At 41.1% G+C, this 23,499-nt stretch overlaps 1 protein-coding gene across 5 annotated transcripts in view; it reads left to right on the top strand.

The window, feature by feature from the left end:
- Positions 1 to 23,499, top strand: part of SEMA5B (semaphorin 5B) — a 358,202-nt gene that overhangs the window by 66,207 nt on the left and 268,496 nt on the right. For 3 of the 5 annotated variants that reach the window (XM_060278773.1, XM_035128952.2, XM_060278781.1), the window contains exon 2: positions 8,607 to 8,688. The exons of 1 other annotated variant lie outside the window; for it this stretch is intronic. The gene's annotated coding sequence lies outside the window, so the exon portion shown is untranslated. Of the gene's footprint in view, positions 1 to 6,502; positions 6,735 to 8,606; positions 8,689 to 23,499 lie in introns of those variants that run through there. One more of the 5 variants, XM_035128961.2, reaches the window with a different exon arrangement.

The following is a 23,499-nucleotide window of genomic DNA, read 5'->3' as shown; positions in this document are numbered from 1 at the left end:
TCACCTTCGAAGATTTTGCAAGTATTAAAATCCTTGCAACACTACTAGGGAAATGAGTAGGTGTCATTGTTTCTGCTTCACAACTGGGAACTCTTGGCAAGGTCACTAAAAGTGAGTCTGTTGCAAAGCATTATTGAGTTCCAGATTACTCTCTAGTGGAAGGCTTGAATAAACCCTTACCAATAAATTCATAGGTTTCAACTACTTTGGGAAACATGAGGTGTCCCTATTTTTTTCTTTTTTCTTTGCTAAGCCTTTACAAATGTTAGTTTGGAAAAGGTTTTAAGGGGTTCATTTCCCTACATTTCTTCCCTTGTGGTCTGTGTCGCTACAATAGGAGTTTGGATGTTGCCAAGCATTAAGTTGTGTTTGGGCAATCGTAGCCCTGCCAACATGCTGAATTACATGCTTGGGACCCTCGTACCTACGGGACTGCCTCTCCTGGTATGCCCCGCGGAGGACCTTAAGGTCCACAAACAACAATACTCTGGAGATCCCGAGCCATAAGGTGGCTAGATTGGCCTCTACTAGGGCCAGGGCCTTTTCAGTATTGGCCCCAACTTGGTGGAACGCTCTTTCACAGGAGACCAGGGCCCTGCGGGATTTGTCATCTTTCCGCAGGGCCTGCAAGACAGAGCTGTTCCGCCTGGCCTTTGGGCTGAACTTAGTCTGACCCCTGTGTTTTCCTCCCTCATGGCTTGGATTTATGGACTACTTAAAATGAGGCTGCATTTTAAATTTTAATATTGTATTTTAATCTGTATTTTAATTAATTTTTTTATGTTTTATTGTAATTTTATTGGTGTTAGCCGCCCTGAGCCCAGTTTTGACTGGGGAGGGCGGGGTATAAATAAATTATTATTATTATTATTATTATTATTATTATTATTATTATTATTACTACATGCTTGCACATACAACTCTATTGCTTCTCATGCCATAGCATGAGCAAACAGTATGAGCAAAACAAGGGAGTATGGTAACAGCTTAGGAACAAGCCAGGATAGTGAACCCCATAGCCTGAAGTTGCTTTAATATCCTGGCATGTTCCAAAGTCAGTAATCAATGGTTAATTAGTGGCTACCAGCTTTGGTTGAGGCTTTCATGAAGAGAGTGACATAATGGTTGTATGCTTGGGAGAAAGGTTATTCACATCTCACTTACTGCTCCAAGATATGGTTGACTGAACCAGCCCATTGTCTTAACCCCCTGTATCCATGGATAGACAAATCAGTCTGTTTCTGGACTGTGCCACTTTCTCATTCATAAGTCTTCTCATTCATAAATCTTCTCTGTCCTGTTTTCACTTTAATATATCCCTTTTTTTAAAAAAAACATCAAGTTTTATCACAATAAAATAAGAATTTTGTTCCAATGAATGCATGTATCAATGTATGTTATCCTCAAATATTCAAGTTTTAGGACATTTTGGTATGTTTTATGAGCAGAGAACTATATTACTAACTTCTTGGAAATTCAAAGGCTGATTATATTCAGAAGGATGTAATAGTCCATGAGCTGCAAATTAGGTCAATTCACTCAAAAATTTGGATCAAACAAAATTCTCTTCCACTGTTAGTTGGATGTTTTGCATTGTTATTTTTCTAGTGCTGCAGAGAGTTTCATCAATTTTGTTTAAGCCAGGAAGAGTAACAAGGACTACAAAGTCCTAAAGGCACAGTAAAAAGTTATGGAATACATAATATTAAAAAGAATGAACTATACATTTGTTTGGATGAGAATTTTGAGCAACATTTTTTATGGCTTTCTGTACCCATGATGATTTTATCCATTGTCCCTGTGTTTAGCCCAAGAGCATTAATTGCTTATCACATCAGCTTATTTATGTACAGTGGTACCTCGGGTTACAAACGCTGCAGGTTACAAACGCTTCAGGTTACAGATTCTGCTAACCCAGAAATAGTACCTCGGGTTAAGAACTTTGCTTCAGGATGAGAACAGAAATCGTGTTCTGGCGGCGCGGCGGCAGCAGGAGGCCCCATTAGCTAAAGTGGTGCTTCAGGTTAATAACAGTTTCAGGTTAGGAACGGACCTCCGGAACAAATTAAGTTCTTAACCAGAGGTACCACTGTATTGAGAACCATAATAATTAATTCGTGGGCATGCATGCTTAACTAAAAGACTATAGTACCCTGATTCTGAGCTTAAATCAGTCTCCCTCAATGGATTCCAAGTGACTGGTGTTGAAAAGTTATTGGGGAAAATAACTTGCCTTGAGAGTCCAGGACTGTAACAGAAAGTTGGATAAGGTGAGACTGTAAGAGGGCCAGTAATTGCACACGAGAGACCTCTGTGACTTTCTGAATCCTGATCTATTGTCAAGAATGCTGAGAAGGTAGACCAACATGTTTGAATGCTCTTAGCTTGAAGGCTGTGGATAAGTGAAGACACAAATGTCACTTTCTTTCTTTTCTTTTTAATCTATTTGTGGAAACAAGGGATTTTGAGTGAGTTTGCGTATAGTAGGGCTAGACTTTCAAGCTTCATTTATGAGTCATTGGAAGTTATATGAAGGTTATGCGGAGTCTACTGTGGAATTCAAGGACCAAAATCAAGGCTGCCTCTGTACTTCTCATTTCCTTCCTTTTGAATGTAATTGCCACCCATTGCCTATTATCAGTGGGCTCAAAGCTTTACTTAGTTACACTATGCTTGCAAGTGTCATATTGACTTACTGCTACATGAAAAATGTCAAATCTTGCAGCATCTTCATGCTAGATTTTGTCTGCTTTAGTGCTTTGGAGTCAGATGCCATCATTTTTTCAAGGGGAAAAACATGACTGGAATACAAGCTTGCTTTAAACAGATACTTGGAAGTCTTGAATGGGTTGGAGTTCAGTTCCTATGGGGGAAAAGGCTTCATCTTGCCTGGATACTGACTTTTCTATAGGCTGGTTTATACATTAGTGAAAATGATTGTTCTATATACACGATGGAGTGGCTACCCAGACATCACACCACTGTTCCTGTGATGTGACATGTTATATCTATTGCCTTATATATAAACATAGGAGTGGGAGGTTTATGCAGCATCTGTGCATACCTCCGTATGTATTTACTGCCCACATCACAGATTATTTTACACCAGCAGTAGTGGGTGTGGACTCATGCACTGCTGGGTATGTAATATTCCTGGATCTGGAACTGGTACATGACCTGATACATAACTCGGTGCCTTTTTGGGTTTCAATCTTGCCCCCTGGCTGGGACTGCTGGTTGAGATAGAATGTAAACACTCCGAAGCCCCATTAAGTGCATTAGGAAGTTTAAGCACTGTCCTCTGTTATTTAAGACACTCATCTTTAAATTAGTGGGATCTAAAAGTGCTGCATTCTTCCCATATTGTGGTAGGATAATTTAAGTTGCCTCCCTGTGGAATTTGGTATAGTACATGTCAAGAACTATACATGTACAGTTCCCCGAATTAGTATATGGTTTTCTTCCTAATGGTAAACTCATAATAACAAATCCTGATGTCTGATTGCTGAGCAAACTTCAAAAGGGGTAGTGTTGGCTGACAGCCCCGCAGTGCTGCTTTTCGTTTACTCTGCTGTTGCTAAATGAGCAATGAACTATAATATCTTGCTATACACATTCACTGAGCAGATTTCTTTGTAATGTGGTAAGTGAAACCTTATGTATTGTGTCGTTTGACCACTGTCATATTTTCAGTTTCCATTTTTGTTGTTATTTTGACATTATCAGGGACCTTGTTCTATTTCCGTGGGAATCATAGTTGTTGAATAAGATCATTCGGTCTTTGGCTAAGCTGATTTTTCCTGCCAGCCTCCAGGATGCTGGGACAGTGTGTTTTCCCACTGGAAAAGTACCCATTTATTTTCGGAGCCTGCAGCTGTCTCAGCTGGACAGTGAAAGAGGCATAGATTGGCTGGGATTTGACATTTTACCAATGTCTCTATTTACATTTAGGGTTAATCTCCCCAAACCGGGTTCATTTTTTAAAAAGAGGCTTTCAAGATCAGAACATCTAGTATACTGTTCCCATGAATGCTTTGTACTGTGAATGTGTTTTTATGCAGGGTTTACAAGATTACTCACTGGGAATATTTGTTCATTTTGACCTTCCAAGAATCTTGGCTGAAGCAGTACATCAAATGTGAGGATTCATATCTTCTCCATCTTGGCCAATAGCCATTAATAATATTATATTCATGCACTTCAGACTACTTGCACTGTTTGGTGTGAATATAGCTAGTAGGAGATTGAGAAAAACTTTGATAAAACTGATTCTGTTTATATTGTTATGTGAGTTTGCCTGAAAAGAGAGTTTCGATGTTATGGCAGCATTGGGGAGCTATACTTTGACGGAAAGCATCAGTTTAGCTTTCCCCAGCAACAAAAATCTTGTACCCTCCAGCTGTTCAGTACTACAACTTTAACTTGGTTGAGGCTAATGGGTGCTGTAGTGTAAAACATCTGGAGGGCACTGGGTTTGGGGAGTCTTCATTAGTTGACTGATAGGTCTGACCTTATAATTAAGTCCTGATTGGTTGTTCAGGTTTCATATGTGAAATTCTTAAGTCATAATGGAATTGTGTTCCTTTTGCAAAACAACTCATATTGAATATGTTGCAACAAAAATAAAAAACGTATACACAAACAACATTAAATTAGAAAATTAAACGAAAAGAATTATTCAGACCCAGTTAAGTAGCTACATCTATTCCCCCAGGTGGATTTTTAATTGGATTTTACTCAAAGCTGTCTCATGTGAAGAGCTTTTGCTGTCAGTTGTATCATTATGAACAATAAAAGCACATCATTTTCAGACTGTCCAACTGTGCCTTTTTAATACATGTTTTTATATCATTATGTGCATATTCCTAGTTTGTACTGAATATGTACCTGATTTTTGAATTTATGTGCCACTTGTACTTATTTGGAATGGCCTGCTTTCCTTGGGAATTGGATCTGACAACATTGCCAGCTTGTACTGAATTTTTAAATCTTGAAACCAAGTGTTTTGAATTTTGCAGGTCAGTAAAAGTAGGATATGCTTCCTCCTGTACGTGAGAAAATGCATATTTTAAAGTTATTATTTCTACTTTCCATGTAGACCTATATATGACTTGTGCATTGTCACAATAAGCAGTACTGGTTTACTTGATGTAAATAAAAGTTTCTTATGTACTGAATAGCATGGTAATGATTCAGGTAGCTGGGTGTCTGTACAAAATTTTGTAAGAATCAGTGCTTAGTCTGAATACAATTTTATCAGATCTAGAAGTTGATTACAGGAGAATCCTCTCTAATGCGGGGGTTCCATTCCTGGCCGCCACGCACATCGGCAGGATGCATGCTAGTCCATTCCACCCCCACCCCACCCCCTGTTGGCACGGAAAATGGCATACGTGTCAGTGGTCACATGCATGCTGACAGCAAACAAATGGGGAGATGCTCCTATATTATAATGCAACTGCCTTAATATAAATAGTTGTTAATTGTTTTATATAACGCGATCAACATTAAAAATCAGTAGGTACAAATATAAAACAGCATACAAGAAATAACAATGGAATAATAAGGAATGGCAATCTCACAGCTATTTGCATTAGTAATTCAGTCCAAAAATGCTTTATAAGGGGTTATATCCCACTTCTCTATCTCTCACTCTCGCCAATGAACAGTTCACTTCTAAATATCTTTCAGGGGTTATATGTCACTGAAAAGGAAGTTTACTCTTAAAAACATACATTTTAAAATGAAAGTATGATTTATAACCACCTTTGATCTTCTGAGAAGGAGCTGCAAATTACAGGGCCTTTAGGACCCTAGATGTTAATGGGAAAATGAACGGAAAGAGGAACAAATAAACTTCATGACCTTTTAGACCTTTCTCTCCCTATCCAGCTATATTCACAAGCAAGTGGTCCATGTCAAAAAGTGTAGTTAATAGTTGCAAGCAAAGTGTGTTTTGGGGAATAGGAACTCTACAGTGTCATCGTGTTTCCTAGAGTAGCTTATCTTACCTAGAATTCTCGAAGAATAAAATGTCCTGTCACCACATTGATTAAAGAGAGGGTGCTTTTGGAATGCTTTTGAGTCAACATCTTGTTCAGATTAGGCAGGCTTACACAACTTTTCACCCACCATGCTCAAGGAAGCCCACCAGCCATGTCGTCTAGCCCACTAGGGACTTGATAAATCTTCCTGGTTTTGTGGGGTGGGGGGTGGGCAGGCAGGGAGGTCTGACCATGCCTGAAAAAAATGAGGTTGACAGCACCTAGCAGACTGCTTAGGCATTTAAAATGCAGTTATGTAGTTTATGAAAGATATCATTTATGTGGAGCTGGAGGGGTAGGTGCTTGTGGAAGCCCAAGGCACTGATTATTAAGTGTGTTGGATCCAACACTTTGGTATTGCCTGCCAGGCCTGCTCCAAACGAGATTTTGAGTAGGAAACCTGAGTGCAGTTGACTCACAACTTGCATGAGGGTTATGTTCCAGGGATGACATATAAAGCTGAAATTGTGTATAGTCTGCTCCCACGCAAGCACCCTACCTTTCTGAAGCTGGTGCACAGGGTGGGTTTGACCCCCCCACAAGCCATAGAGCTTTTAAGCTGTCTGCTTCCTTATCGGACTCTGGGAAATGCTGCTGCCTTTGGAAACTTTGAAAGCGATCACCCCCCAAAAAGCTCAACAACTTTCCGACCCACTGCTGATTGTCTGGACTTTCACTTCTATTTTAGAGGTTTGTTTTCTTAATTTTGGGTGTTTTGTTTTGTTTTTTAAAAAGGTTGGTTTATACATGGGGGGTTCTTATACATGAAAAAATACAGTATTTCTGTGCCAGGTTTCCTCACAGTGAAAAGAGCTTTTAAGCTTTCTTCCGTGTGTGTGCTTAATTTGTGTAGTGCCAGTCCACCGGCTGTCAAGTGTGTAAAGCTGCAATCGCGCAGGTTAAATGCTCACAAGATGTGAGTTAACTGTACAAATAAATGGGATGAGCATCTTCATTTGTAACTGTACACTTGTGGTATCTGAAGAAGTGTGCATGCACACGAAAGCTCATACCAATGACAAAGTTAGTTGATCTCTAAGGTGCTGCTGGAAGGATTTTTTAAAAATTTTGTTTCGACTTGTGGTTTTAGTAATTTTAAAAGATATATGAACCGGGGATATTCCTTTTCACAATAGAGTGTGTTTTAAAGCTGAATACATTTATATGTATGTACCTAGAGGAGGCACTATCATGAACAATTTGACAACTCCATTCTAAAGTACAAACACACACCCACACCAGCCCTCGCTTGCGGCAGCCCAATTTCTCCATGAACCATCTGCTTCATATTTAGTATTTAAATTGATCACCACTAGAGATTTAATACAGTGGTAGCATCTATTTGTTTTTCTTTTTGTTTCTGTAAACAATTATTCTGTAGTGTTTAATCAAGGATGGATTTTGTTTAATACGTTATGAAATTGAATTATATCTTTTGCCCTGTAAAGTTGATGATGGTTTTTGGGAATCCTGTGCAGTGTTTGTCCTATTCTCCAAAGTTATGCAGAAGTGCTGGGTATTTCTTTGATCAAGAATATCCTTTAAAGCTTCCAGCTTTATAGGCAGTTGACTAATTGTAGACTGAGAAACAAACAGATTTTCAGAACTCCCATGTGTGAACAAGGGTTATTTTAGAGGAGAATTTTGTCCAGTGAGTATGCCCTAGACACAGCCTTGGACTTTGTAAACAGCAGCAAACCGTCTTCATGCTGCTCATCAAACCCTGGGGTAAAAAATGAGACCAAATTGTTGTAAAGACTTGCCAGGAATTTTGTGAAGGGTAAAACAAAATATCACCAGCCAATTAAGTCTAATACAGTATTTCTTTGATGTACTGCATCTCCCTAAACAAATGCTGCAGCTATAGTTCTTCTACAGCTATAGCTAATATTTATCCCTTACGATACTACCTGTGAATTATAATTCCAGGTGTTGCCTTCACCCAACACTGAATAGCTATGAAGTGGTGCTCTAGGAGAAAATGACATCCTTTGTTAAATTTGGACAGGGAACTTTGGCTCTTCTGTCTGGGTGGATAGTAGAGGAAGAAGATCCACTTCACCCAACATTTCAGGAATCGAGAATGTGGCACAGGTCCTTGGCACTTTTTTTTTCAGAGGTTCTGCTATGTCACAGCTGGCATTTAGCAAAGCCAATACCAAGTGCTTTCCCTATGGCAACATAGTCCATCTTGGAAAAGTTGTAGTGCTGGGTGAATGTGCCAGGGAAGCTCTTGAGACCCCAACCTGCATTGTTCCATTTGCTTATTGCACCATGATTTCCCTTTTTTGCTCTGAGAAGTAGTTTGTAAGTCTCCCATTGAGGTGTTGACCAAGCATGAGGCCTGCTAAGCTTTTAAACAATATAATAGCATCAAATTATCTAAGGTCATTTTCTGCAGGCCCTTGTGAGTTCTGTATGAGTTCTGTACCTGTGCAGAGCAGCATCTCAAAACCTTCTGGAGTTAAAGAGCAAGGGTAGGGGTGAGATGCCTGTGGTTTCATGGACACAGCACAGGGGCTTCCCAATGGAGTGATGAATGCTCTCTTCTTCTTTCTTCAGCTCTAGGAGGTTCCAAGATTTGTTTGGCACAAGACCCAATGTGTGTGTCTGCAAGATGACTATTTGAAGAACATCAGCCACAGTAAGCAGTCTGTCTTTGGATATATTTGCTAAAGGCAGCACCACGTACACAGGATGTTGCTGTAAGAAGGAGCTTCACTGTACCATCTCCAAAATATGCCCCAGCTTCAGCTATGTGTTTCTTTTAGAAAAAGTAGACTAGACTCACAGTAGAGCAAAGCTGCTATTCTGAGTGCAAGTTGAACAGGACTAAATAGGTGTGTGTGTGTGTGTGTGTGTGTGTGTGTGTGTGTGTGTGTGTGGTTGAAAAGTACAAAATGACTAATCATTGAACTATTCTACAATTAAGTTCAGTTTCATGTCCTGGCCTCTATACTAAAAGCCAGTTGAGTTCACAATAAGATGTCAGACCTGCAAATGAGTTTGATGCCAAGGTCATGTAGATTTTCCAAATAATAATTGTGTCAATGAAATAGTTGAGAGCTACAGAACTTCACAGGCATCTATGCTGCCCTGGATATACATATATTATGGGCTAGTTTTTTTAAATAAAAAAAATGTATGTAGCTCTCAGGGCGGTTCAAAATATAAAAACAAAGATAAAAACACAAAATGCACAATAAAAAAGGAGCAAAACACACACACACACACACTCTTCCCCAGTCTCTCTCCCAACAGAGGTCATCATACAAAGTGTCCAAAGCAGTTTCTGGGCCCAAACTGGGCCCAAATCCCAGTAGAAATTCAGTTTCCTCCAAGAGCTTCTGGATCTGGTCCATGAACACAGTTTAATAATTTTGCTGAAGAAGGGGAGGTTGGCCTTTGGCCAGCCATTGCTTAGATTTTCTTAACCCAGAGAGGGTTTCTTGAGGAGTGGTTTTACCACTGCCTCATTTAAGCAGGCAGGGAATCCTCTTTCACAAGGAGACATTAATTACCTGGCCCAGCCAGCTGTCCACTAGCCAATAGGGGTAATTAAAGGGTAATTCTAAATCTCCTAAATCATACTAAAAAACACTGCAGCAGTGTGCACTAAAAAGTACAATGGAAATCATTAAAACATCATAAAATGCGGGACAAATAGACCCAACTATGAACAGGATTCTCTAGAATGCTTGATGAAACAAGAATGCTTCTCAACAGGTGGAGAAACTTCAGAACTGCAATTGCTTGGCTAATTTCAATAGAAATAAAGTTCCAAGGTATTCTTTGGAAAGCCAGGGTGTTGAACGGGCTCCAAAGTGTTGGAGAGGGTGCTCAGGAGTGATTATGTTGATATTCCACTTTATCCTGCCATTGTGAGACTAGAGCATTGACAGAATCTGTTATGTATTGGTTTAATTTGTGTACATGAGTTTCTCTGCTAGTCCTGTAACTACCTTTCCCGCTCCTGGGCGATGCAAATGGGTGCGGTGACAGTTGCTATTGGTTAACTTGTTAGCACAATTTGGATCCTCACTCTGATAGGTTCCCACCAAAATCTAAATGTATCCTTTCCCCAACCCCTGCTCCTGAGAGTATAAAAGGAGCTCACCCTTTTCCTCCAGTTCAGTCAAGATTCCTACTGCAATAAAGAAGACTGTTCCTGTTATACTTGACTCCTAGCAGTTCCTTGCTAGTATGCTGAATCACTATTCTGAGCTGACTTCACGAAGAGCTGAAATCACACTCACGACATAACAGAATCTATCCACCGGAAAATCGCCCAGAGTATTCAGTCGCTATGGGCTGATGGTCTGCAGTGTGCGGTGCCTTAGTAGAAACTGCAACTCCAAATTTCACCTTAGACAAGTATTTTGCCACTGCACTGAGCCAACCACACAGGTGCCTTTGAACTGTTCTTTCAGATCTGTGGGCAATCTGAAGAGTGTGTGTGGAGTTGGAAATACAGTATGTTAAGTTGGTGGAAGGGCTCCTAGTTGTTTATGAGGAACAACAGCTTTCTTGGTGCGTTGAACTTACCACTGTTGCAGTCAGTGCTGGACTAAACAGACTTCTGACAATCTTTATGTTCACCAGGGCAGAGGGCCAAATGGCAGATTGCTTCCTGCATTCATTTAGCATTCCAGAAGTTGAATTCCCACCCCTGTCATGCAATAATTCTTGTGTTGTGGATTGTTTTAGTTTCGAACGCTATGGGGATTGCCTATTTTTAAATTATTTTGGCAGTGATGCAAAGATCTGCAGTGGGACTCTGGATTCTTCCCTATCCCAAACCCCTGCTCCAGAGACCAGCGTCAAAAGTTTTGTGGGGTTGTTTTACCTGTAATTAATCACTCAGCAGAAAGAAACCCATATAGGTAATGTGTGTACACTTCAAATAATTTTCTGTCTGTCCCGATCCAGGCCTGTAGCCTTTCTAGAAAGTTGTGGGGATGACAGCAACAACAAAAAGTAGGGGGCACTTTATCTAGTCCACACACTTTTTAAACACAAAATCACAAACTTTTTTATTTAACTCTCATTTTTACAGCCATACTACAAATTCAAAAGTTTTTACTAAGCAACTTCAGCAGGTTTCTTCTTAAAACAACACATACAGCTGTTCAAATAAGTCAAAAACATTTCTTCATCTCAGGTATAGCCTCAATTGCATGTACATTTTGATAATTGCATGTACCAAGTAGAATTGGTGATTAAAGCAATTCAGGGACAAAGTTTTTCACATAAGTTCTTTAGAGATTAGAGCTTGAACACCAGCTGGTAAACCTTTTATGACAGTTCTCCATCATATGATTGGGCAATTAGTTTGTCATAATTTGACTGTGAGCCAGTCAATGTTGACAAAATTTCAGATGTTATATTTTAAGCACTTTTGCAAGATATAGGCAATGGCCAATTAAATATGCATCCAAATGATGCATTATTGTACATTCGCTCATGGCGCCGAAACCGGAAGTGAACCGAAAACATCCCTAAACATGCCGCTAAAAGGGCGGAATGGGGCCAAGGTGTGCTTTTATGCACTATGCCAGCGCACTCGGGGGTTGGGAACAGAACAAAATGGTCGTTGACTGTAATCAGAGAGCAATTGCTATATTTACAATACAGTGGTACCATGGTTCCCGAACTCAGTCCATTTGACTTCCAAAATGTTCGCAAACTAAGGTGTGGCTTCTGATAGGCTGACTGGCCCCAGAAACAATACCGACAGCCGCAATGGACATTTGGCTTCCAAAAAATGTTTGCAAACAGGAACACTTACTTTTGCGACATCCGGGAGCTGATTTGTTCGGGAGCCAAGCTGTTCGGAAACCAAGGTACCACTTTACATTGTTTGTCCCTAGTCTCATAAGCTAGCAATTCAACACAAGTACTTTAATTAATTTGCTTCCTAATAATTTCTAGAATTATTTTAGTCACGATGTGTATTACTTCATATTGGATTTCCGTGCTGATGTGTTTAGCATTTGCAAGATTGTTATCACAATTCCTTGTAATTTTTGATCTTTTTAAATAGAAAATGCAAAGAACTGTAAAAAGAGCCAGCTTGCCTCTACTCCTAATTGTTCACACCCTGAATCACCCCTGAAAGACAATTGATTGACATCTAAAAATTGAATTACTTCCATAATATACTTCACATAATATAGGCTATTTTTAATCACTTGATTGCATTTTTTCTGAATTGTTTCTTTTGTTATCCAGAGAATTATCCACTGTACTTTTATGGGCTATTGTATATTTAAGGAGAGAAACAAAGGCCTTCTTATTTATTCTTATTCTCATTATTAATTAAATTTGTATACTGCCCTATACCCGTAAATCCCAGGGTGGTTCACAGCACAAAACTACAATTAAAAAAACACACAAAATATATAATAAAAATAAAAGCTTATATAACCCCCCCCCCAACACATTTAAAGGGGCATCAGATGTTGTTTTTCTAAAATTTCTGCTAGAAATGTGATTTTTTTTTATTGGGAGGATTTTTTGGGGGTGGGGGGCAGTCTCCCATTTATCCCTCACTACATAGAACTTCTACCAGTTGCTATTTGCATCTAAACAAGAGAGACCAGCACCAAATATTGTTTAAAACTAAAGCTAGCGATCAAGTCAGCTGGAAATGAAAGAAGCGTCACATTTCGGCTGGTTCTCAGTTCACATCCTGTGCATATGCACAGTTGTTGAGGGGGATGTGTCACATACACCTTCCGTAGATTAACTTGGCACCTCTGACAATGGCTATTCTTAGCATCACAATTCCACCACTGTTATGCTTTTAAATCTCCCAGACGAGTACTGCATGTACAAGACAGCACCGAACAACACAACTGCCTTAGTGATGAGTTAAGGGCGGAAGGAACAGCACAGCGGTGGTGCTATTTACATAGGCCAGACCAGGTTACATGAGTGTTTTTTGTTTGCATGTTCTCAGCTTGCATACTGCTGAATCCACTTACCTTTTGAGCAATCTATGACTATTGATTGTAGGATGGTATCAGGGAGTCCACAGTTCATAGTACACACTAGGATAGGACATGCACATGTCTGAGAAAGGATGAGTGAAAGGGAGATAACGACAGAGGTGTGTTGTCTTATAAAAGGTGTGTAGAAAGTAGATAGGAAGCAGTGTCTGAACCCTCTCTCATAATGCCAAAACTGGTCATCCAGTCACGCTGTGGTGAGAAACTCAGGACAAGACTAAAAGAAGTCCTCATTCACACAATACAAATCCAACTATGGATTCCACTCCCGCAGGATTTAGCAATGGTCACCAGCAGGGACTGCTTTAAAAGGAGATCACATTCCTGGAGGATGTGGCCATCGATGGCTACTACAGATACTATGGTAACTGTATAAAGGTAAAGGTACCCCTGACCGTTAGGTCCCGTCGCGGACAACTGGGGTTGCGGCACTCATCTCGCTCTATAGGCAGAGAGAGCCGGCGTATGTCCACAGACAGCTTCCGAGTCATGTGGCCAGCATGACTAAGCCGCTTCTGGCGAACCAGAGCAGCACATGGAAACACTGTTTACCTTCCCACCAGAGCAGTACCTATTTATCTACTTGCACTTTGATGTGCTTTCGAACTGCTGGGTTGGCAGGAGCAGGGACCGAAGAATGGGAGCTCACCCTGTTGCGGGGATTCAAACCACCAACCTTCCGATCGGCAAGCCCTAGGCTCTGTGGTTTAACCCACAGCGCCATACTACCCCAAAGATCAGAGGAGCCTTGCCTCTGAAAACCAGTTTGCTGAGAAACATTGCACTCGAGTTGTGTCCTGATATGTGTCTTGTTCATGAATATGAGAACAGGATGCTGGACTAGAAAAGAATCAGAAAGACTGGATACCCTGTCCCCCCCCCTTTTTTGTTTTTGTTTTTCCCAGGCCTTCCCATCTTTAGTCTGGACCATATGAGCCTTTGGTGTGATGCAGCATTACTTTGAAGTTCTTACTCAAAAGTCCTACAGTAGGAGTCATTCCAAACTTTCCTAGCCTGCTGTCCAGCAGGTGCTTGCGACTCTTAATTCCCACCTGCCCCTGCCAGCACATCCGGTGGTTAGGAATTATGGTAATTGTAGTCCAAATCTTCAGGACGGTGCCAAGCTGGGGAAGTCTTACTCCTAAGTGGCTGCAGGTTTGCATTATTAGCTGCTTTGTATATGCCGTATTTTTCTCTGTATAAGACTAGGTTTTCCGCCTTGCCGGCGTGGGGATTCAGGGCACAGTCTGACAATGGCTGTGCTCCTTTATCTCAGGTCAGGGACAGAGGGTGGCGCTAGGGAGGGAGCTGTCACCGCGGCACTCCTTGGTGTGTGGAGTCCCACAGGGTGCAATCCTTTCCCCAATGCTTTTTAATATCTTTATGCGTCCCCTTGCCCAGATTGTCTGGAGTTTTGGGCTGGGTTGTCATCAATACGCTGATGACACCCAGATTTACCTGTTGATGGACGGCCGCCCTGCCTCGGCCCCGGATACACTGACCAGGTGCTTGGAAGCTGTGGCTGGATGGCTATGTGGGAGCCGGTTGAAGTTAAATCCCTCGAAGACAGAGGTCCTCTGGCTGGGTCGGGACAACATGGGGTTGGGGGGGGCAACTCCCATCTCTTGCGGGGGCTCAATTAGTGCCAGCGCCTTCTGTCAAGAGTTTGGGTGTAACCTTTGACGCCTCCCTTTCCATGGAGGCGCAGGTTGCAGCCACAGCTAAGGTGGCATTTTTCCATCTCTGCCGTATCAAGCAGTTGGTCCCTTACCTTTCTCGCCCTGACCTGGCCACAGTGATCCATGTGACGCTCACCTGCAGGCTTGATTATTGTAACTTGCTCTACGTGGGGCTGCCCTTAAAGCTGACCCAGAAACTCCAGCGGGTGTAGAATGCCACGGCGAGGCTCCTTATGAGGTCCCTGCCGTGGGACGACATTCATCCAGTGCTTTACCAGCTGCACTGGCTCCTGGTGGAGTACAGGATCAGATTTAAGGTGCTGGTTTTGACATTTAAAGCCCTATGCAGCTTAGGACCACCCATGTGATGTTGTGAGTAGAGAGGAGGAAAGGGGAGCAGTGAGGACTGACTGCATGACTTCTGCTGCTGGCCTGCATGCTGAACTTCACATGTGGTCCTTCAGATGTTTCTTGCTGACAACTCCCATCCCCTCCAACCAGCATGGCCTGTGGGAAGGTTGATGGGACTAAATATGGAAGACCACATGGTCCCCATGCCTTCTGGGAGCTTCCTATGAAAGGTGTTTGGAAATGATGTCTGGTATTGGATGGGGAGAACATATCTGACTACCAAACTTCGGCCCTCCAGATGTTTTGGACTACAATTCCCATCATCCCTGACCACTGGTCCTGATAGCTAGGGATCATGGGAGTTGTAGGCCAAAACATCTGGAGGGCCGCAGTTTGGGGATGCCTGCTTTAGACCTCAAAACCAGCACTTAGAACTGTGCCTAGAACAAGCTGGTAGTCAGATATGTCCTTGTCTTCCTCTCAATTTTATCCTCACAACACCCCTGTGAAGTAGGTTAGGCTAAGATATTGATTGGCCCAAGTTTACCCAGTGAGTTTCATGGCTGAGCAGTGATTTGAACTCTGGTCTCCCAGGCTGTAGTCCAATCCTGTAGCCACTACACCATTTTTTGCATAATATGAAGGCTTTTGTTGTAGGCCCAGCTCTGAACTTTCCTGCATTCTGAAGTGACAGACCTGATTATCAGTGTCAGGGCCTTATTGTTAGTGGTGCTCTGCTTATGGAACTTCCTCTCCATGACTGTTCGCTTAACACCTTTCTGTAGTGATTTTGGCAAATCTCTTCAGGCATTTAATTCTGGCTGAACTTTAAAGGTCCTTGTTTGGTTTAATTTTGTTGCTGCTTTATTGCATGTGATTATGCCTTAGTATTGGTGAACAGTTTTTGTTTGTCAAAAGTTAGGACGGGAAGGAAGGTAAGAAAATTTGACCTCAGATAGGGAATTGGAGAGATCCTTGGAGCAGGCATTAACAGCTTGTGGTGAGACAGAAGACAAACAGGGACTTTGTATGTGCAATTTCATGCCAACACAAATGTTCTGCCACAAATGTCAGGTAGACTTTCCAAGTGTTGACATGGTGTGTTGCACATATAAATTCCTTGTTTGTCTTCTGTACAAGCTGTTAGGCATACTAAGACTTCCCAGAATACCTGCTCCAAGGATTTGCATCCACCAAAGATCCTGACGTGTCACTTTATTGGAGGTTGGTGTGGCTCAGATAGTTTGCCATTGCTCTGATTCTTCAAGTTAATGTCATCTTTCCCCCTCCATTATCTACCTCCAGTAGATTGTCTAATATATTATATAAAATATTGTACATTTTGCAAGAAAAACCATCCAAACTTTGGGAGAGCTGCTTAATTTTTTGAAACAGGAGGGTGGGAGGGAGAGAGTATTAAAAATATAAACCTGTTTCTTCCTATGACCCCTTGGAATGTCAGTTTGTAACCACTATCTTCACCTTCTAACATCTTTCTTTGGTACCAATTTACCATTGGCTTGGAATAGTCCATGTAAATCCTCCAAATTTTTGTGTTTTATTTTGGTAACATTATTTATAGCTGTAATGTAAATCTGTCTTGCTTTGTCTCCAGTCTTTCAAAATGTGTGCATCTTTTCCAGAGGATGCGCTAGGCTAGTGCAGCTTGTGCAGAATGAAGTGAGAATCAATGACTTGTAAGTGTACTCACTGAAGGCTTGTCTGAGAGCCAGACTGATGCCCTCCATGATAAGCTGCCAAAGTGATTCTCAGAAGGCTCTGGAGGGAATGCAGATTCGTTTGAATATTTTCCCTTAAACTCAGATAGGGAAATGTTCTTTCCCATTAAGATCAAACACCCACAGTTTTCTTGCTTCAAGAAAACACCTTCTGAAGTTCAAACTCTGTAGATCTTACAATGATTATCTTAATTAGACTCTTGCTTAACGAAAGAATTCAATATGTTTGTGGGAGGACTTTTGCTGTTTCCCGCCACCCGCACCCTGAAGATACCGGGTCTGCAAAAGAAGGAAGATTGTTAAAAGAGAACTGGTTTAAAAGACCAGGGCTGTAAAATTGAAACAGTAGAATTCCCCAAACAATGGTGCATAGGATTGATGGTGGCAAAGTTGACACCAGCTATTGTTGTTTAAATACTTAGAAGTATAACCACATAATGGCTAAGATATGCTTAAACAAATAAAGAGAAAAATAAGACTGAAAATGAAACAGCCTGGTTAAGATTTCACTTAAAATATGGGCTTTTCACCATTTCCTGTTGATGAATAAAATTGAGGCTGTGATGGGCTTGGGCAAACAAGGAGTTTCAGCTTTATTATTGCTTTAACCAGAATAGACTGCCTGCAATTCTCCGAAGAAGAATATAATTGTTGCAGGGATAATGTTCCACAAGGGGACAGAAGGAGGAAGATCCCTAAAGGTTACTAAATCTGCCTCTTTTGTGTCTGACTTTGATGCATGACTTTCCTTTTCTCCTCTCTCTCAATCTCTTACCCTTTTCCTTTTCCTTGGGAACTTCAGTATTTGCCGTGGAACTGTCTGTGACTCCTCCCATCTGAACGCCAGTCTCTTTGCTGTGTCTTTCCAGCACCTGCAAGTTCTCTCCTTCATTTTAACAGCCACCTTCTCCAACCTACCTCTTTCCGTATGTTTTCTGTTGGGATAATGGGAACTCTAGTCCAGCAACACATAAAATAGGGGAGAGTACACACTCTAGCCATCTCTCATGTGACCACCTTCCCCTTTCCATTCTCAAACCTGGCCATATTTGACCATGGTGTGGAAAGGAAAGGAAAAAGCAAATCCTCTCCTATAAAACCAAAATATCAGTACAAGGCTTCTATTGCAGGCTAGCTGGAGCCTTGAACATGAGTGACAACTCCTGCCAGGGGCTAGGATGCACTTTTGATTAAAGTTTTCCCCATGTCTAGTAGGTATTAAGAGTAATAAAAAGTAAGATCATGGCCACTGGTCCCATCACCTCCTGGGAAATAGAAAGGGGGAGAAATGGAGGCAGTGAGAGATTTTACTTTCATGGGTTCCCTGATCACTGCAGATGGTGACAACAGTCACGAAATTAAAAGACTCCTGGTTCCTGGGAGAAAACCAATGACAAACCTAGACAGGAGACTCTTGAGAGTCCCATGGACTGCAAGAAGATCGAACCTATCCATTCTGAAGGAAATCAGCCCTGAGTGCTCACTGGAAGGACAGATCGTGAAGCTGAGGCTCCAATACTTTGGCCACCTCATGAGAAGAGAAGACTCCCTGGGAAAGACCCTGATGTTGGGAAAGATTGAGGGCACAAGGAGAAGGGGACAACAGAGGACGAGATGGTTGGACAGTGTTCTGGAAGCTACCAACATGAGTCTGACCAACCTGCGGGAGGCAGTGGAAGACAGGAGTGTCTGGCGTGCTCTGGTCCATGAGGTCACGAAGAGTCGGACACGACTAAACAACAACAACAAAGTAAAATGTGGCTACAGTGCAGGAAAACTTGTTACAGTCAAACCTCGGTTCTGTTTTCTGGAACCCAAACGTCCAACATGGCTTCTGTTTTGAGTTTCCCTATTGAATTGAGGCTTCTGCTTTCAGTTTTCGGTTTTTGAATGTTTTGGAAGTAGAACGATCTTCTGGAATGGGTTACGTTCAAAAACCGAGGTTCCACTGTACTGAAAATTAGAATAGAGCAAATGGCAGTTGACCAAAACCTGCGGACAAGTAAACCAAAATCAGATTATCTTATCCTTGCTTAATTAAGCAATTCCAGGCGCATGGGTCTTGAACAGGGATACACCTGGATTTCCTGGTAGGACTGACAGAGACCCCTGTTAGAAATCTTGTAGAGCCATTGCCAATCAGTGTCAGCAATCATCTGATTCAGTATAAGGCAGCTTTCTATGTTCCTGAGTGAAGTCTCATGCCTGTGTTCTGTGTTTGTTAGTGAACGTATAGTAGTGTATATTTTGCTAAGGATGCTGTGAAAGGTTAAGAATCTTGTCTCTCTTCAGCAGTTGAAAGCAGAAGAGGAAGAAATGTAAGAGAGACTCCTGGAACTATAACTGTACTGTGGTTTCAGAGTTTTAGAGTAAAAGCACTTAATAGTTTTTCTGGTTGATGTTCGAAAAGCTTGACACTCCCAACGGGGTATATTTATGCAAAACATGGTTATATTGTGAGGTGTACAAAATTCCAGTTGGTGGGTTAATTCATTTTGTAAGGATTTGCTAAATACCTTCCCAGAATTTTTTTGATGGCAGCTGCTTTGATTGGTTTCACAAAGTATGTGTGGCTGTCGTAATGATGTACTTATGATACACATGTTAATAAGTAGGGAGTAAGATTTCCTTTTGCTTGAGTTGAAAGTCAACAAAATATTTACTCTAGATTTCATTTTTTGAATATAGGATGCATTCAGATAATAGAATTGGAAGGGACCCTGAGGCTCATCTAGTCTAACGCCCTGCAATGTAGGAATATACAGCTGACCTTTTATGGGGATCAGACGTGCAACCTTGGCATTATCAGCCCCATGCTCTAACCAACTGGAAAAGAGCCCCTTTAGGTGCATTTCTCTAGTTGTGTTTGTACTTTGAGCTGTACAAGAATATCAATTGATATTGCACCCAATTGTTATGCACTTGGCAGCATTACTGTTGAATTTAATTATTTTAAAAACGTTTTTAATTCTTTTTAAACTGTTTTTATTGATGATGTCAAATATTTATTATAAACTGCTTAGAGATTTTCTTACAATCAAGCAACATTTTTTTTTTTTAAAAAAAGACATATTTTGAAGCATGTAATTATGATTTTGGGCAACATTGTTACAGAATACTGTTTTTATTCTGTGAAAGTTTCATGGAACAAGAGAGAAGGTTTTATTTTTAGCGGTCTTGTATTAAAGATACAGGACATTTTCCCAATCTTCTTAGTTCTACACAACTTTGGATACACATACAGTACTAGCTGCCTCTCCTGCCCCCAATTTTGTATTCCAGAAGTGGTCCATGAACTTCATACAGGTGGTCCACAGCCTGTATGCTTTGATTATTCATATATTATAATAATAATAATAATAATAATAATAATAATAATAATAATAATAATAATAATAATTTATTATTTATACCCCGCCCATCTGGCCGGGTTCCCCCAGCCACTCTGGGCGGCTTCCAACAAAACAGAAATTCTAAAATACAGAAATCCATCAAACATTAAAATACAGAAATCCATCAAACATTAAAAGCTTCCCTAAACAGGGCTGCCTTGAGATGCCTTCTAAAGGTCTGGTAATTGTTGTTCTCTTTGACCTCTAGTGGGAGGGCATTCCACAGGGTGGGTGCCACTACCGAGAAGGCCCTCTGCCTGGTTCCCTGTAACTTGGCTTCTCGTAGTGAGGGAACCGCCAGAAGGCCCTCGGAGCTGGACCTCAGTGTCCGGGCAGAACGATGGGGGTGGAGACGCTCCTTCAGGTATACCGGACCGAGGCCGTTTAGGGCTTTAAAGGTCAACACCAACACTTTGAATTGTGCTCGGAAACGTACTGGGAGCCAATGTAGGTCTTTCAGGACCGGTGTTATGTGGTCTCGGCGGCCGCTCCCAGTCACCAGTCTAGCGGCCGCATTCTGGATTAGTTGTAGTTTCCGGGTCACCTTCAAAGGTAGCCCCACGTAGAGCGCATTGCAGTAGTCCAAGCGAGAGATAACTAGAGATAAATTTATTTTTAATTGTATCTTTGTTGCTTCTTTTATTTCTTAAATAGCATTTCACTGTATTAATATTTGAATTATATGGAATGCAAATTGTAGCAGACTAAAAAAAAATAAAAGAAATAAAAGAAGCAATAAAATACGGTACAATTAAAATCATATAGCTTCTGTAGTGCATTACAATTACTGCTATAGGCAGAAAAATCATTAAGGGTTCTGCCAAGACCACCAGCAATTTTCAAGTAGGCTTTTTTGGGGGGGGGGACTTTGGGAACCACAATTGTATATGAATTTCACTTTCTCGTGTAAATTGAATAATTTCCCCTTTACTGATTTGGAGTGTGCTTTCAGGCCACATTCACTTTATGGGATGAATTTAATCCCAAGTGTAAATTTAGCTGTTTTATTGTGTAAATATCAAAGCCACTGATGTTGCACAAGGGCAGATATGGACCAGTAATTTTACTGACATTAACAAAAACCATGAGCAAAGCAAAACAGATTTATTCCTTTGTGGCATAATTATCCAGTTTATGCTGCTTCCTTCTTTTTAAATACAAGGGAGTCTCCCAACACACACAATTAATGAGATTTCATGAGGATACAATTGGACTGCTGTGCCTGCCATATATATATATATATATATATATATATATATATATATATATATATATATATATATATCACTGAAGAAGTTAATGCATTCTTTTATTAGGATTGGAAATACTGTTTTTTAATTATTAACTCTTTTGAGTAGACATTGCACTCTCAGATGTCATTTTACTGTGAGAGGAATACATCATGCAGTATGTTTCATTTAATCAAAATGAGCTCTGTAAAATAGGTATTCATTATTCTAATCTGATGGCTGCAAAAAGACTCAGAGGGGCAATGATATCAGTGTGTAGACAATGATAAACAAAGTTCAAAGCTTCAAATATAGTGAAAATGGGCTCTCACTGTTTCGACACGGGAGCACCTGAGGCAATTTTCCTGAAACATAAATTCAATTAAACATTAGGGAAAGGTAGTGAAATATTAAGCAAATATTCACCTCTTCACCTCGTGTCCCCTGTTCAGAATTGAAACACACCATGATGGTCGCTATTTATGACCCCATCTTGGGCCAGTCTAGAACCAGTCTTGAATGCATGAGAAGAGCTCATTGCTGCACTCTTTTGGGCTAATGCCACCCATGCATTAAATGCAAAGAAGTTAGTCTGGCACCTACATTAGTACAGGGTCCACTTGGGCACTCTTTAACTGACAGGTTTTATCTCTTTAAAAGGTGGGGAACATTCACATGACAAAGGCCCATCTGGTGGAGCCATCCCCTTGCCCCATTAGAGTTGTGACAAACCAGAATACATTCACTATGTATATAAGTTGGGCACCTGTTATAAACAAAAAGAAAACACGTGAGCAACATGAAGTAAAAAAAGGAAAAACCCACAGGGTTCCACATTCAGTGTTATATTTAGAATAGACCAACTGAAATTAATGGGTCTACTTTATGGCTTAATTGGATATCACCCTCATTGATTTGCAACTTTCCAGATTAAAATTCACACTCGCACAGTGTCAGCATTGTCAGTGCCTACTCTGTTGCAACATCATATTTAGCTGCTGTAGCCAACCACCATTTACAACCAGCAGTCTCCTTTCCAGTACAGTGGTACCTCGGTTTAAGAACAGTCCTGTTTAAGAACGATTCGGTTTACGAACTCTGCAAAACCAGAAGTAGTGTCCTGGTTTGCGAACTTCACCTCGGTCTAAGAACAGAAACCGAATGGTGGAAGGGCACCGGCGGCGGGAGGCCTCATTAAGGAAATGGTTTTGGTTTTGGTTTAAGAACTGACTTCTGGAACAGATTAAGTTCATAAACCTAGGTACCACTGTATTTCTTTTTATGAAGTGCCAGGAGTCTTTTTTTTTTTATTCAGATACAATTGACCTGTCTGCTGCAAAGCGCTGGAGGAAAGAGAAGCCTTTTCCTAAAAGTGCTTCCTTCTTTGACACCTCTTATCTTGTTGGCCACTGGAAGATCCTCCATCCACACTGGCCCATTTAAGTCCCTGAACCATGGTTTAGCATTACATGAATGACCAAGTATGAGCTGGAAAGGGCAAACTGTGGCTAGCACAGGCTGTGGTTCGAACAAGGTAGAATTATAACAAGCTAGGAGTATAAACCACACTTTAAACAGTAATTTAAACCACAGCTTGCCCTTCTTGTTAACTGAGTTAATGAAAAATGAGATGCAGACACTTTTCAACTTCTCTTCCGGTGGGTTGGGGAGCACATCAGCCCAAGACTCCTATCACACAGTACTAAACTATGGTTAAGTGATAGGCTGAAAATGGGTCATGATGTTTAGCTGTGCTGAAGGATAGCGACTGGAATTGTATCATATAGGTGGCTCCCTGGGTTGGTCCCATGTTAGAACATCAGCAGCATTTCTTTATCAGACTTGTCTAACTCAATGCCAGGCCTCTTGAGCATTGTAAGGGTTAGAATAGGATGTGTCTTAGGAGCTGTTAAGATTAGAACTAGGGACTTTTGGCTTTTGCGCAGCTCCCCTGTGTGGTGAGCTATTTGAACTTGGAGTGTCTTCCTAGCAGTGAGCTTTGCACCACTTCTGCCTACTCAAGCTGGCATTGTTGTGTCCTTGACAGGAAGGGAT

This window comes from Zootoca vivipara, chromosome 1 (genome assembly GCF_963506605.1).
Source record: "Zootoca vivipara chromosome 1, rZooViv1.1, whole genome shotgun sequence".
NCBI classification, from domain to species: domain Eukaryota; kingdom Metazoa; phylum Chordata; class Lepidosauria; order Squamata; family Lacertidae; genus Zootoca; species Zootoca vivipara.
This window is presented reverse-complemented; position numbering and strand designations above follow the sequence as displayed.